We start from the raw sequence: 15,722 nt of genomic DNA, 5'->3' as shown, positions 1-15,722 counted from the left end.
AGAAAGGTGGGGTGCAGAACTCAAATTCTAGTAAGAAGACCAGACTTAATGGTCTGACTGAGACTGGAGTTACCTCGGAAAGCATGGCCCCTGGATTCTCTATCAGCCCAGAAGTAAAGCAATTTCTGAGGCCAACTCTTCAAACAGGGATTGGACTGGACTGTGAGACATAAAGTGATACACGTGAAGAGTGTGCCTCTTAGCTCAAGTAGATACAAGAGACTAAATGGGCAGCTTCTGTCCAGAGGTGAGATGGGAGGGCCGAGAGGGTTAGGAGTCGGTTGAATGGACCTGGGGAATCAGGGGTGGAAAGGAGGAGTGTGCTGTCACAGTATGGGGAGAGCAATTAGGGTCACATAACAATGTGTGTATACATTTTTGTATGGGAAAAAAATAATCTGAATAAAATGGCTCAATACTATATTTAATATAAAAATAAATTTCTGTGGTTATGACAATGGAACTAGCTGTGAAGGACATGCTTCACGTTTGTCATTTGATTGTAACCATGACTTTGGCTCTTATCTCCCCAGTACATCTTGGCTCTTGCTGTGCACCACTTCCACTGTTTCATTTTCTCTGGGTTCTCTAAGGTGTATTAGCTTCACTGGCCTAAAATCTATTGCTCATCCTCACTATGGAGAACATCTAACCATGTTATACCCCCTCCTTGAATTCCAGTTTGCTACTGTTCCTATTGGCTCTCTCTTCCTGGGAAATCTCTCTTTCACTCCATTTGCCATCTCTCAGCCCCAAACTCTATGCAGAGCAACTTAGTTCTTTCTTTTGACCATTTTTAGTCATCTGAAGAGTCTCCTTAAGTCTCACAGAAGTGTCCAAACCGAAAAAGAGATATGAAAATCTGAAATGATTGTTATCTATGAATCTAGAGTGCAGAAGCAGAGGCAGAACAGTCATTTTGTTTTTGAAATAGTGTGTTTTTTTCTTATTGAATCTTAGAGTAGAGTGAGCAGCCCCAATACAAGCTGTGCCACCAGTCATATTACACTAACTGTGATAGCCATCTTCCAAGGTGACCCAAATCATCCATTCCCTAGTATTCACATCCTTGAGTGGTCCTCTCCCATATTTTATCAGAATTGGTCTGTGTGGTCAATAAAAAGCAATACAGCTTCTGTTTTGTTCTCTCTCTCTCTTTCTTTCTCTCATCACTTGCTTTAGGGGAAGCCATATTGTGAGAAATCCTACGGAGAGACCCATATGATAAGGAACTGAGGCCTTTTCCTAACAGCCGTATGAGTGAGCCTGGAAGTAAATTATCCAGCTCCAGTCAAGTCTGCAGAGAAAGCAGCCCTGGCCAATAGCTTAACTACAACTTTATGAAAGTCCATCAGCCAGAATCACCCAGCTAAGCCTCTCCCAGATTCCTGACCCTCACAGAAGCTCTGTGAGATAATAAATATTTGTTGTTTTAAGCTGCTATATTCAGGAGTGATTTGCTATGCAGCAATAGATAATTAATATATGGGCAAAGCCATAAAATGTCTTTGTGACTACTTCCCTACCTGTAAAATAATATATGACATATTCTTACCTTCCTCAATATGCAGTGAAGAATTAACCTTATCCATAGAGAGATTTGGTCTTTGCCCTCAGCTACTAGGAGGTGATTCAAGGGCCCTGGCATGTCCCACCTGATAGGAGAGTTTTTGTTTGCTTCACGGTTTTGGCCACTAGACACTCAAACAATGTGATTTATGTTGGGGGCTTTGGGTCATGCTGCATCAGTTCCAACCTCTGGAGAGGAAATAGAGACTGAATGTATCAGCCCAGCTCTAGGAGAGGCCGAAGACTATAGATCTGTCATATGTCAGTCATGTAATCAAGCCCAATAAAAAAATCTGAAAAACTAGGTTCAAGTGAACTTCCAGGGTTTGCAGCCCTAATGGCACAGTGGTTAAGCATTCTGCTGCTAACCAGAAGGTTGGTGGTTCAAACCCACCAGCTGCTCCATGGGAGAAAGATGTGACAGTCTGCTTCTGTAACCATTTACAGCCTTGGAAACTATATAGGACAGTTCTACTCTGTCCTAAGTGTCGCCGCAAGTCTGAATCAACTCGACGGCAATGAGTTTTGGGTGTTGTCACACATCATGGCTGAGAGAAATAGTTATTCTTGTCTCCATGGGGAATGAACAACAGGAACTCCATGTTTGGACTTCTGCACTCTGCCCTATGTGTTTCCAACCTTGACTGATTTTAAACTGTATCTTTTCCCTTCAATAAACGGGAACTATGAGTATAACAGCTTTCAGTGAGTTCTGTGCATCCTTCTAGCAAATTATCAAATCTGAGGATGGTTTTGGTAATGCCCTGAACTTGAAATTAGTATCAGAAGTGAGGAAAGTCTTATGGGGAATGTTCTCTGTAACTTTTCAGTTGGCTAAACTCTTCATACTCATAGAGACAGTCTGTCAATGAGACAATAATAATGCACATTGGGGATACTTGACTATTTAGAAATAAAAATATTTAAATCTAAATTTTTATCATAGAAATATTTATTCCTTATAGAAATCCTTCATAAATGTTATTTGTACATTTGACAGTATCTTAACTTTTTTGGGACAAAAAAGAAACATTGCTTTTTCTTTTTCTTTTTCTTTTTTTTAGTCAACCAACAAAAATAACGTGCATTTATCAATGCAATCATATTTTATTTTCTTCTACAGGGACATAACAAACTTTTTGTTCTAAGATGTCTTTATATTTGGAGATCAATTTTTAATCATGTTTGGTCCTCTGGCATAGGATGGTATCACTAGGGTATTTATTATGTTTTTCGTAGTCCTTGACCTCTAGAGAAACTTTTAGCCCTGACAGGATATTTCAAGAATTAGTCTCAAATTAGTTTTGTGTTTCCTCGATTGAATTAAATGTTTATAGAATTTAAGCAGATTGTCTTGAAAGTCAGTTGGAAAGCATTTGACAGGTAGATGTTCAGGAGCTGAGTGATAACTTCTTATGAGTCATGACTTGTTCATATAACCTCTCCTGACTTTGAAAACTCTGTGATCTATTCCAAGATATTTGGTAATTTCTATTGCTTTAATTTCTTTGCCTGGCATGTGACTGGCAATCATTTTGCATGTGTCTAAATGACAACTGACACATAACTTATTATGTGTGTCTTTACGTCTTGTCAAGTCTTTTTTATATCATAAAGATCTGTTTCCTTGCTCCTTTGCATGGACAATGACTTTTGCTTTTAATGTAGCATCATAGTGCAATCTTTCAGAAGACATTTTAAGATAAATTTTGAAATCCAAATGTAAAACTCAATAACTTTGTTACTATTAATATACATACTACAATAAGGTGAATAGATACTTTCTTCCCTTGTCTAAATTTACAAATAAACAGTACAATTTTGTAACAATGTCCCACCTTTTAATGGTGAGATCTCAAGTTTATTTTGATGTAGATTTTAAGATATCTTGATCTTAAGATTGTTAAAATTTGAATGAAATACATTATAAATTGAAAGAGTGACATGTTGGCTGCCTGCTTTGTAGGAAGTACTTTTCATATATTCCTTTATTTAAGCCTATGACAGCTCTTTGGAGTTCCACATGAGGAGATTGATGGTCATAAAGGTTAAGTACCTTGCTCAGGCACATAGTATATAAGAAACCAAAGCAGGATTTAATTTTAAGGTTTTTTCCTCCAAGTATTGGGCTTATTCTCTCACACACCACTGCTTCTCAAATATTATTATTGATTTTACTGTGGTCTTATTCTGTTCCCACTAAAGCGCTATCAGTTCTAGAAAAAAAATAGTTTGTTTTTATCCTGGAAACTAGAAAAGAATCTAATACTCATGGTTGCTGTCTTGACAATCACTCTGTTACGGAGCTCACAAGTATTTGTGCCAGTCTCTTGTGCTACAACTTCACCTCTTTTCATTAAAAGTTGCTCTTGCTTTGGTTTCAGGGAGTAAGGCAAAAGGAGTCAGTCAATGTGAATCCCAGCAGAGACATCTGATATTTTTCTAGAAAATAATTTATTTTACTCAGATTGGCTCAAAAAAGCCAAGTGTCCAAAATGTAGGTTGTTGATGCCAAGTATTTTCTTTGAACATCCTTCAGATGAGCTGCTAGCATGCTTAAAGCAAAATAAACCAACCAAACAAAAAACTACATACGTCAATGAGGGAGTGCTGGGTATACATATATTTACCCATAGAAACACATGTATAGTGAAAAGTTAATTTTATTGCCTTCATTCCCAGGATCTGTCACTAGTCACTTAAATAAACTAGTTTTTAATTAAAGGGACACTACAGAGGACTGCATGATTCAAATAAGGACAAAATTCCACAGAGACACCTTAGCAATTCAGAATAATATGTTGGCTATATTATAGAAACCATTTTTCTGACTAGCTAGCTATTGCTTTATTCAACTTTCTGATCAACCTACAACTATTATAGAAGCTAATTATAGACCTAGTTTATAAATTTTAATGTGCCCCTCCACAGAGATTGAGATGGAGTATTAGGGTGATTAAAGTCATCATATGCCTTATGGATGTAATAATGGGTCTTTTATAATTTTGGTGTTTAATCTGAAATTTCATGGTGATCTCCTCTTGTTTTAGATTAAAGCCTTAATTTTGCTAGTACATCAAAAATGCTTATTATTTTATAATTACCCCAAAATAAAGAAATGCCATAAGATGTCATAAAAGCATTATATACATACATAATACATGCACACACACACACACACACACACACACACACTCTCACAGAATTTTTACGCAAAAAACACACGCCTTCTACATTTGTTTGCGAACCATTCCCTTCCTCCAGGAGGTATCTTCCTAAGCACGCTATGCTAATTTTCTTTTTTACAGCAATATGTAAAAAGCATAATAAAAAACAAGTAAACATCTTTCTGGTATTCTACGCTTTCAGCCAAGATTTGTCTGACATCAGCAGTGATAACTCTTGTTCCATGTCCTCTTCTGAATCTGGCTTGAATTTTTGGCTGTTCCCTGTCGATATACTACTACAATTGTTTTTGAATCATCTTTAGCATGATTTTACTTGTGTGTAATATTAATGATATTGTTCAATAATTTCCCCATTCCTTTGTGTACCAGATATCTCAAATTGATCATATACAATATGGAGGCCGACCTTTCCAATAAAGCCTGCTTGTCTCCTGTCTTCCCCAGGTCAATGAATGGCAATTAATTTTCAAGCTCCTTCGGCCAAAAACCATAGACTGACCCTTGATATCTCTTTATCTTTTGTCTCTGTTTTCTGTTTGCATCGGTATCTGTAGCTCTACCTCTACTTTTACCTCTTTCTCTTTCGCCCTCTCTCTCTAACTCTCTATGTCTCTCCACGTCAAATACATCAGCAAACCCTGTCAGCTTTACCTTCAGGATAGACAAAGAAAGCTATTAATTCTTACCTCCTCCACTGCTTCCACCCTTGTCCGTATTAATATCACCGTATGCATAATTGCAGCAGCTTCCTAATGTGTCTCTCTATTTCCACCTTTGTACTTCTAAAGTCTATTTGCAACAAAACAGTCTAAGTACTTGTGCTGAAACCTAAGCCAGCTTATATCACACCCCTACCCAAAACCCTCCAAAGGCTTCCCTTTCCACCCAGAGCAAAAACAAAAGTCGTCCAAAGGCTATGGGATTTGTATCCATTCTTTCCTACCCCTCGTTCCGTTCCCCATAGCACTCTCTTCCCTAATCTCCTATAATGACTCCTACCATTTACACTTTACTTTCTCGTTCTGGTCATTCTTGGAGTGAGTTCCTCTATTGTCCTAGCAGCTTCCCCTCTCACATGCATTTGCCTCATCCTGGAGAATCCTTCTTTCAAATGTTCATGTGGTTAGTGTTCTTACTGCCTTCAACTCAATGCTTAGATGTCACTTTCTCACTGAGGACTTTTTTGACCACTTTCTTTAAAATTGCAATCCCAGCTTCCATCATTCCCTATTCCCCCTTTCCTGCTTTAATTGCTCTTAGAATTGAGGTGCAAGGATACTGTCTATTTTAGACAATAATGTACTTGTTTTACATTCAACAGGAGATAAGGCAATGAGAAAAAGGTGTGGTGGTAGGTGTGTGGCTTAAGGGAAGGAGTAGTTGGGGAAAAAATGGAATTTCTTAAGTGGTTGCTATGCTTTTTTTTATATTTTCCAATAATTATAATACATCATCATCATGATGATTAATTAACATATAAGTTCCAGTTGCAAAGAAGACCAAATAGAGCTGAAACATATGTTGATTTCCTCTCATTTGGGCATGCTAACAAATAGAGCTGTGATAGAAGGCAGGGTTGGCATGTATTTAAAACATATCAGAGTTTATTAGGAATAATTTTAGAACAAATCCATATTTATACTATCAGAGATTAGAGAACTGGGAATGAATGGGAAATAAGTATTCACTATGGTTCTGTTTATGTTTCTATTGCAAAAATTAATCTTTTTTTAGTTTGTTTATATTCCATATCTTAAAGATAATAGGGTTACATCTGGGAAGTATATCTACTAAACCCAAAAAATCCAAACTCATTGCCATCAAGTTGATTCCGACTCACAGCGACCCTATAAGACAGAATAGAACTGCCCCATAGGGTTTCCAAGGAGCTGCTGATGGATTCGAACTGCCTAGCTTTTGGTTAGCAGTGGAGGTCTTAACCACTGTGCCACCAGGACTCCACTACATTTACTAGTATAATCAAAATGTTTGCTTCATATACAAATTTTTTTTTAATTTAAACCAAGAGAAGAATTTAAGTCTCCAATTCTCAAGCTTAAATAATTGTCTTTTGCAATATTAATTGGAATTGGATCTGTAACTGTGCTGCAATTTCTTTCCTGGTTTCCCAGATTCAGATGACAGTGGGTTAGGGAGAAAAGACTAAGAGCCAAAATCCGAAGGCAAACCTAAAAGTGAAGGTTGGAAGCCAGCCAAATACATGTTGATCCCAGAGATCACAGGGAAACCAAAGGCAGAGGCAACAATGATGGTTCAAGACAAAGAAGAGATACGAAAATCTGCAGATAAGGCAAAAACCCAAGGCACTGTTCTGTTCTCTTTTAACTGCATTACAAGTCAAAGCCTGGATTCTTGGGACAGGGTCTTAGAAGAAAGAAAATCATAAAAGACATGAAAATACAGCAAGTACACACACACACACATGCAGAGTCTCCCTTACAATGTGTTAATTAAAGGCCAAAATACCCTGAGTGAAGTTGGGGAAAGACTAGATTCAAGGAAATTAAGCAAATACAACAAGATTTTTTTGTCATGAAAATTCTTCAGGATGATGAGAATCCTTTCCCTATATACTGACATTCTTTGTTGCTCTTAACTGGTCCTTACTTCTAATCTCTCTTCCTCTATTTCAAGGCGTCTCTCAAAATCCACCTAATATGATTTCTTGCCTGATTCAACCTAACAGATATGATGTCTCTTTTCTCTGACCTCTCTGAGCATTCTGTTTAGATGCCTTATATACATACAAGTTATTATATCCTGTTGTTCATTATTATTATTTTTGTATTTGTCTCATTCTTCTTCAGTAGAATAGGAACTCCCCCAGGGCAGGTCGTATTCATCATTGCGTATCCTGAAGTGCCTTAGCATGGGAACCTACATTAGTCAGGAGACAGTAAAATTTTGTTGTGATGTGTGTAAGTGTGCAGAAAAGGCCTGGCTTTAAACCATTCCCAGAAGACCACTGTTGTCTTCATCCTATGTTATAACTGCATCTTCCTTTATCCATTGGAAAACATTGTCTTTGGGTATCTGCTGAAGATAAGACCCTCAGCTGATACCAAAAATGTACAGAATAGGATTAATAGGAGATTTTGGATGTGTTATGAACAGAGAGATAAAAATAAACAATTATCTATACATTTGTTTAATTGACATTTGACATTTCAAAAATCTTACCACGTACAGTTCAGTGACATTAATTATGTTCATCACGTTGCAAACAGTTTATTGCAGAAATTCACAACTTTGCTTCTTTGGAAAGAATACATTCATATAATAAACATAGACTTACCATTTCAATTGACTTCCGTGTGTGTCCTAGAACTCTCCTTCAAATTCACCTTTTTTCTCTAGATAAGGCTATGTTCTGGGTCTGATAATTCAGCCTCATTTCAGGCAGTATTGCTGAACTTGTGCTTCGGTTGTTTCAAAATATTTATTAAGCTTTCAATTTGTGCAAAGCACTATGAGGGATACAGAAATGAACCAGATACAAATCTTATTCCCCAAATGCTGCCTAATGTAGTACAGGAGCTCAAGGCTACTTGAGCAAAGAGGTAAGTACCATGAAAATTGCTGGAGGGGTGGGGGAAGACGGTGGAGGAGGCATTTCCCTTGGGTCCTAAAGGATGGGTACAATTTTAATTAGAGAGTAGGGGAAGAGCAATCCATTGAGAATATTGCAATTTTCATAGGAAGTAGGCCATCACATTTTTCTCCAAGGCAGAAATGCACCTATAAATATCCAAGAGGATGCTTGTTTTCCAGAAATGTGTCCAGTGCCTTTTCTCTATGGGATGTAGATGATGTCCCATTCCTTCAGTATTTTTATTCCCCTGTCAAGTGAGGACATTTTAAGTATTATCAAGCCCATGAAAATACTCAAAACCAAACAAGTTGCCATCAAGTTGATTCCGACTCATGGTGACCCCATGCGTGTCACAGTAGAACTGTGCTCCATAGAATTTTCAAGGCTGTGAGTGAGGCACCTCTGGGTGGATTTTAACCACCAACCTTTCAGTTACTAGTTGAGTGCTTAACCATTTGTGCCACCCAGGGTCTCCTACTGCAGAGTAATTGGAACTCTTACAGAGAAAAGAAAGTGCAAGGAAAATCCAATGAGGCAAGATGATCTTTCTAACCTTTGCAGCCTTTTCAGCCTTTGCGAGCTAAAATTGTAGAGATGGGTTGTTTTGTCTGTTTCTTGAGGAAGGGGAGGTTGTTTAAAGAAGAATGGAGTGAAAAACCCATCTGCGTTGCCCTGGAAGGTCCCTGTTCGACAGTTAGTAGCACATGACTGATTCTTGAGATTGAGGGTTTAGGGAGTTAATTAGCATGCACTAAAGCTTGTAGAAAAGGTTCCCTCGGGTAATTAGATATTTTAGTAGAACAATGAAATTTCTTTGACTGCGAAGGTCTAAACAAAAACTTCTACCAAAGGTCCTGGGAAGTAGAAAGAAAACTGTGATGCAGGAGAAGTCTAGGCACTACCTGCTCTAGTTTCCTTGGGAGGCTTTCTCCCTCCTGCCTTGGTCTGCTCAAACCCATACCAAGATTGCCACTTGAGGTCTGGAGGGCCCTTCTCTCCCTGACTGGGGTCTCTGAGCTGCTGGCATCTCTGGTCAGGTGTCTCAGAAAGAATCTTGGTTGTCATAACTACTTAGGGCTTCCAACTGCCAGCACATCTCTCCTGGTGAAAGGTTGCCCCTCTCTTAGAGACAAGCTCTGTCTGTGTTTCAAGTTGAGAATTAGGTAACGTGATAAACAATTTCAGGACCATGGATAAATTGAGGGGAGTGAGAAGGTACTCATAGGAGCTTACCTCTTTTCTTAGGAAACAAAGCCTTTTCAAGAGTGCCTCCAATAGTGAATTGTTCATATCAGGTGATAATGATGGCACTAATGACGGTGAGAATAATATGTTAGTAATAATAACAATAACAACAATAATAGAAAACTTTTATAGCAATGACTATGTGACAGGCATTAAGTGATTTACATAAATTAGATCAGATGATCTAGCAAGAAGAAATGATGCATAAGATAAGACATTTCCATGCTACCTATATGTAGCTCTTTTGGCAAAGACTGGCTAGATGCTCAAAAGACTGTTTTTCCTGGACACACAAAAAGATGACATTATCTGGATGTCCTTGCAAATAGGCAGCAACTTTTTGGCTAGTGAAAAAGGGGAGAAAGAATTACACATTACTCTGACTGGGCCATATAATGTCGAAGGCAATTCTGGGCACTCTTCCCTCTTGGATGGTCAGAGGCAGAGGATTCCAGGAGAACTCTAAGGAGACCCTAAGGCAGCCTTCCACAGCTGAGGCTGTGTGAGGGAATTAAGGCTCACAGAAAATTATTTGTGTGACTGTTACTTCAGGCCTCCTCAGGATGGCACATAGTTAGTAGCATTCCAAATGCATAGGAAAGAAGTCAATTCATTACCTTCTTGGATGCCTTCCATCATTAGGTCTTCCCTAGAGGATAATGGAGTCACCAAATGAAAGGATCCTAGTTGGCAGAAAACTGTCATGGACTTCCACATTTGATTTCATACGAAGGAAAAATGAACTACTTTTGTATACACTCACCAGTATTTGGAAGTTTATATATTACCACAGCATAACCTAGCCAACCCAACCAGCTCTTTCAGGAGGAAGTTCTTTCCTGTCCTGTTTAAAGGGTGGCCACAATAAAATGTGTCTGTTGTGAGGTAAAACATCTCCGTAAATTCCCTGCTCTGTTTGTTTCCTCATGGCAGTACAACATGCTTTCTTTGTTCTTCCTCTTTTTCAGGTTCATCATATGGGGAACACGAACAGCCTGGTTTGATGGAAAAGGTATCTGCACAGATGATAACGGGAAATTTTTTTGCAAGTGGTGGAAGACATGCTGAAGGAACAAAGCTAAATACCTAAAAAAGGAAACCTAGAGAGCAGCATCTACCTTCCTCCAAGGGAAAGGATTCTTTAGAAATGTGTGCATTATTCCAAGAGACTCATGGATTTTTTTTTCAATAGTTTTAATGATTATGAGGATTAGGATAAGACTGTTGGGAGTCTGATTCATAGACTAGATTAGAACCTAACTGTAATAGGGGATCAATACTACGATTTGAATCCGATGTGTGCACATGTTTGAGGGGATGTAATGTAGAATGTAGTGTTTCTTTGTCCCAAAGGTATCCTGAACCATGCAGGTCAACTCATGTCATTAGAAAAAGCAGCTCCTTGAAAGTCCTTTGTTCTCTAGTAGGGAAGTTAGGCTAAAGATCCTTAAAATTTCTTATACGTGTAAAACTCTGATACAAAGAGAAAAGATATTGACAATGGTTATCTAGCATCTTACCTATGCTCTGATCCCCTTAGTTCTTGTAGAGTGGATTCAACCAGGTAACATTTAATGAAAGTCTGGACATTCTTCTTTCACTTTCTGCTTTCACTTGGCTTACAGAGTTGGGGAGGGGTTAGAACAGACCCCTATTATGCCAAGGGAAAGTGCAGTGTTGTCTCGTTGTTTCATGCGTTCTCAACTAAACTACGCACTCCTTGTTAGAACTCAATTTTATATTCCTTTCTTTTTTATTTACCTCCTCCCTACTTCCACACAATTAGAACCTAGTAAAGTGCTCAGCATTTAATGAATGCTGAGATTGATTTATTGATCTCCATATGTGACAAACGACATACTCTCATTATACTTGACTCATATTTATGAATTGCTTAGAGAAATAATGGCTAATTGTATTCTTAAGGAATAACATAAAAGTTGGTGCTTTTGATTTAAAGACACTTATACAAAACTTTATTATGAAGCAAGTTTTTATTGTGTGAGCAATCAGGCACTACTTGAAGCCTCCAAGTTGTAATAACAAGAACATTAAGTTTACAGAATGGATATTAAAATATTAGAATATTTTAGGAAAGCAAAATGGTAAACACTTTTGAGTTTAACTCTTTCCTTCTGAATCTTCTTTACTTTACTTGGATAAGCCATCACTTAGGTTGTTTGTCTGTAATATTTTTACTTTATTACTAAACTTCCTAATAGAGATCATATCATCAGTTCAGACTCAGATAGCACCCATATGGTGTCACTCTTATCTGGTGGTTTAATATGAATAGTATTTGTTGAAACATATGTGAGTTTTCAATCACAAACATTTATTGAATACCTACTATGGTTCAGGCAATCTGCTGAGCACTTTTGGTCATGAGAAAAGCAGGAGAAAAAAGAAAACTCATTTTAAGGTAAAAGAGCAATTGGGGAAAGAAGATTCTAGCTCTTAAGAGAGAAATATTTTGCAAATTTTTTTTAATAAGTTAATGCATTAGAATATTCAGCTCCTTTCCATATGGCATGAAATAAATTCTGATAATGGCTCCTAAGGGTCCCTCCGTTAAACTTCTGAACCAGGGGAGATGCCTGGTTAACTCAGCAGGATAGAGAACACAGGTCTAGGGAGTCAGGGTGTCGGAGTGGACCTTGTTGCAGAGCAGTCAGCTTCACTCTGTTCCATTGACACAGAATGTGCCAGACCCAGCCAGCCACCTGCCTAGAATAGTGCTACTCAAATTGGGGTTGGGGTCCTAGATGGATCATGGAAAAGTAAGTAAAGAAAGTCATAGTAAGCTTTTAGACCACATTTAGAAACTTTTACTGCACTCTGATGAAGTGATTTTGTTTGCTGAATCCAGTGATAATTTAAAATTTGGAGCTTGTATTTCGAATTTTTTTTTAATCTCCTTTTTCTACTAACTCATTTTCATTGTATTTTGCAAATGTATTTGTATGACATATTGTAAATTAAAACAAAATAACACAGATCTTTGACTGCAGACAATTCTAGACAAATTGCCATGGAGTGTACTGTATTGTATGCAAGAGTGAGCTAAGCCCTGGAGCTGGACCGCATGAGTTTAAATGGCAATGCCCCTTTTTTTTAGCTGTGTGATGCTAGATAAGTTGCTTACCTTCTCTGTTATTCACTTTTATCATTTTCTTATGGGGAAATTAGGAATTGTTGTGAAGATGTAAAGCATCTGAGTGTGTGCTGAGTGCTCTTGCTATCCTTGGATACAGGGGGCAAGGTTACAACATAGCAGCATAGTTGTGTTAAGAAGGCAGGAGGATAGAATCTAAGAAGTGTCTTCTGTTAGCCCACTGGTGCCTGCAATAATTCTCTCCAGAAACAGACACTTGATATGATCAGAGTCTAACCTTTCAAAAATTATATTTTAAATTTTAATGATTTCATTATGATCTGTTTCAGCTTGCAAATGGATGGTAGCAAAGCTCTTTACAAGCTATCTTGGTTTAAGTCATAGGGGTAAATAAATTTAGGTATTCCCTCTAACTCACCTCCTTCCTCCTGCTGGTTCAGGTAGATGAACCTCAGATCATGCTCGTTCTCTCCATTGGCAGATGTGTATTCTTCTTCTTTTTCCATCTAAAAGATATGTCTGTTTCCATTTATCTTAATGGTGCTCTATAATGTAATTTAGGGAATGTAGGATTTATTTGATTCCTTATGACCCCCTCACCACCTCCCAGATTTTCTTTTACTTGCTATTTACTCAAGACCAATTACTTCCTTACTTTTCTAAAAAGTAAGCACATTCAATTAAGGACGAAAACATGATGCAATTCAGATTTTAAAAAGTCAGTGTGAGAAACTGGAAATCCGTTTTAATTTGGCTTATTGGCCAAGCTTCTGGGTTTCCAGAATGACAGAACTAACTGTCTATATGTTGGAGCGATATGTTTGGATCTTGGCTCTTGGGCTTTCAGCTCTGTGATCCTGGGCAAGTCACTGAAATCTGGGCCTCTGTTTTCTCCTTACTAAAATGATGATAATCATTCTAAATCACACGGCTGTTATGATAAGTAATAATAGCCACCACTTAATGTGAGGTACACTATATTCTAAGGAATGTGTGTACATGCGTGTGGATTATACATGATATCTACATATAGATTTTGATGCAAATAATGACTCAGGAAGGTAAAAACGATGATCCCAAATTTACAGATAGAGAACTTGAGTTTAAAGAGCATTACTAATTTGTTCTAGGTGACATAACCAGTAAAAAACAAAGCTGGGACTTGAACTGAGTTCTCCAACTGAAAACCCATGTTTTCCCCTTTGTATCTTCAAAAGAGTTAACAGAAGTGAGAGTGTTTTGTAAACCAAGTTTTAAATAACTATCAGGCATTTGCATTATCCATTTCTACTTCCAGAAAGCTCCGACTCTATCAATATCAGGTCATTATTGTCATCTTTATTGCCCACTAACAATCAGTCCTAATTACTTTACTCAGCAAGAAGACACAATATTAAGCTGTCACATTCTGAGGCAGCCAATCCAGTCTACCATTTTTAGCCTCTGGTACCAATTGCTTTTCCCACAGGCATCATCATTGGTGGATGAGTTGCCAAAGCAGATCTGTCTTTTTGAGGCTTGTCTTTTGAGGTCAAACTCTATGCGCTCCTTTGAAAAAGAGGCTCACACCAACCCGTTGCCATGGAGTTGTGTTTAATCTCTTGCCCTGTGGGCTATGGCTGAAAGTTGGCTCACAAACTGACTGCCCCTCAGTGGGAGGAGGGAAAGTGACAATAAAGGGAGAGTTGTGGACTGTGAAACCTTGCCCAATAGGCTATCTTTCCTGGAATTAGCTAGGCAGGCAAAAATGGATGTTATTGGAGGGCAAGTGTCTGGCACTGTAGCTCTCATTGGGCTCTGTCATTGGTAAGACTCCTTAATGGCTGAGCTTGGAAGGACTGCACAACAGCTGTGCCCAGAGATAGCACACATAGCACACATTGAGCACGATTACGGTAATGTTTTCTTCATTGCTCAAGCAATATAAAAGAAGAGTTGGGCAAATGCATCGGGCTTTCATCTCAGGCACAGGGAAACAGGGGGATGCCAGACAGTTACAAAATGGCAGTTTCTCCTTTCCAGACATAACTGAGTTGTTTAATCCATGGAAAGTAGGAAAGGGAAAAAAATACACATATCAGCTCCGCTTCTAAAGCAATTTATCAAAGGCTTTGGAATAATCTATACAGAAATCATGTGAAACCTATGGGAGGTATTATGGTATCTGTGGTATATAAGAAAGTCTAATCCTCTCCCAGTTCTGCCATTCCTTTTTTTTTGCGACCTCAGGAAAGTCATTACCGTGCCTGTGTCTCAGCTTTTCCATACGTTAAATAAGGGATAACACCGAACATAATCTGTAAGAATCAAATAAAATAATGGATCTGAAAGTGTTTTGAAATGCAACTATACAGAATAAAATTTATAGCAAATATTTAATGTGGGGTATATTAAGTATCTGATTGTATAAAATAGAAAATACTAAGGGAAAATATCAGAAAATCCCTCTGCATATTGTGTCAGGATTTTAAAAATGAGCTTTTTAAATCACACTTAGCTAACCATTTCTAAAGCCTTCTTACATTTTTGTTTGTTTTAATTTTTACCTGCTCAACTTCTCTGAAAAAGGCTAATTAAAGACAATGCTTTTCACAAAATCAGACATGTTTGCTATTTGTCTTTTAGAATTTGGTGACTCTCATGAGAGAATGGCTATTGACAAGAATATTCTAAAGGGAGAGAAATCCTAGATCCCATTTTTTATGTGCCTCATCTGCCAGTGGGGGAATAATCAAGAAAAAATGCAAGAGTAAATTTCAGACCATGCACATATCTCTATGGCAATAAAAAAAATAACCTTCCGTATAAATGCCCTCAGCCAAAGTAAGGTGATGGGCTTATGCTGGTGTTTCTTCCCACTATCAGTTGGAGACCACTAGATTATATACCCACCTGATTTTTTTAAATTTTTTTATTGTACTTTAGATGAAGGTTTACAGAACAAATAGTTTCTCATTAAACAGTTAGTACACATATTGTTTTATGACAATGG

The sequence above is a fragment of the Trichechus manatus genome, unplaced genomic scaffold (genome assembly GCF_000243295.1).
Source record: "Trichechus manatus latirostris isolate Lorelei unplaced genomic scaffold, TriManLat1.0 scaffold00109, whole genome shotgun sequence".
NCBI lineage: Eukaryota > Metazoa > Chordata > Mammalia > Sirenia > Trichechidae > Trichechus > Trichechus manatus.
The sequence above is the reverse complement of the archived record's forward strand: the minus strand, read 5'-3'. Positions refer to the sequence as shown.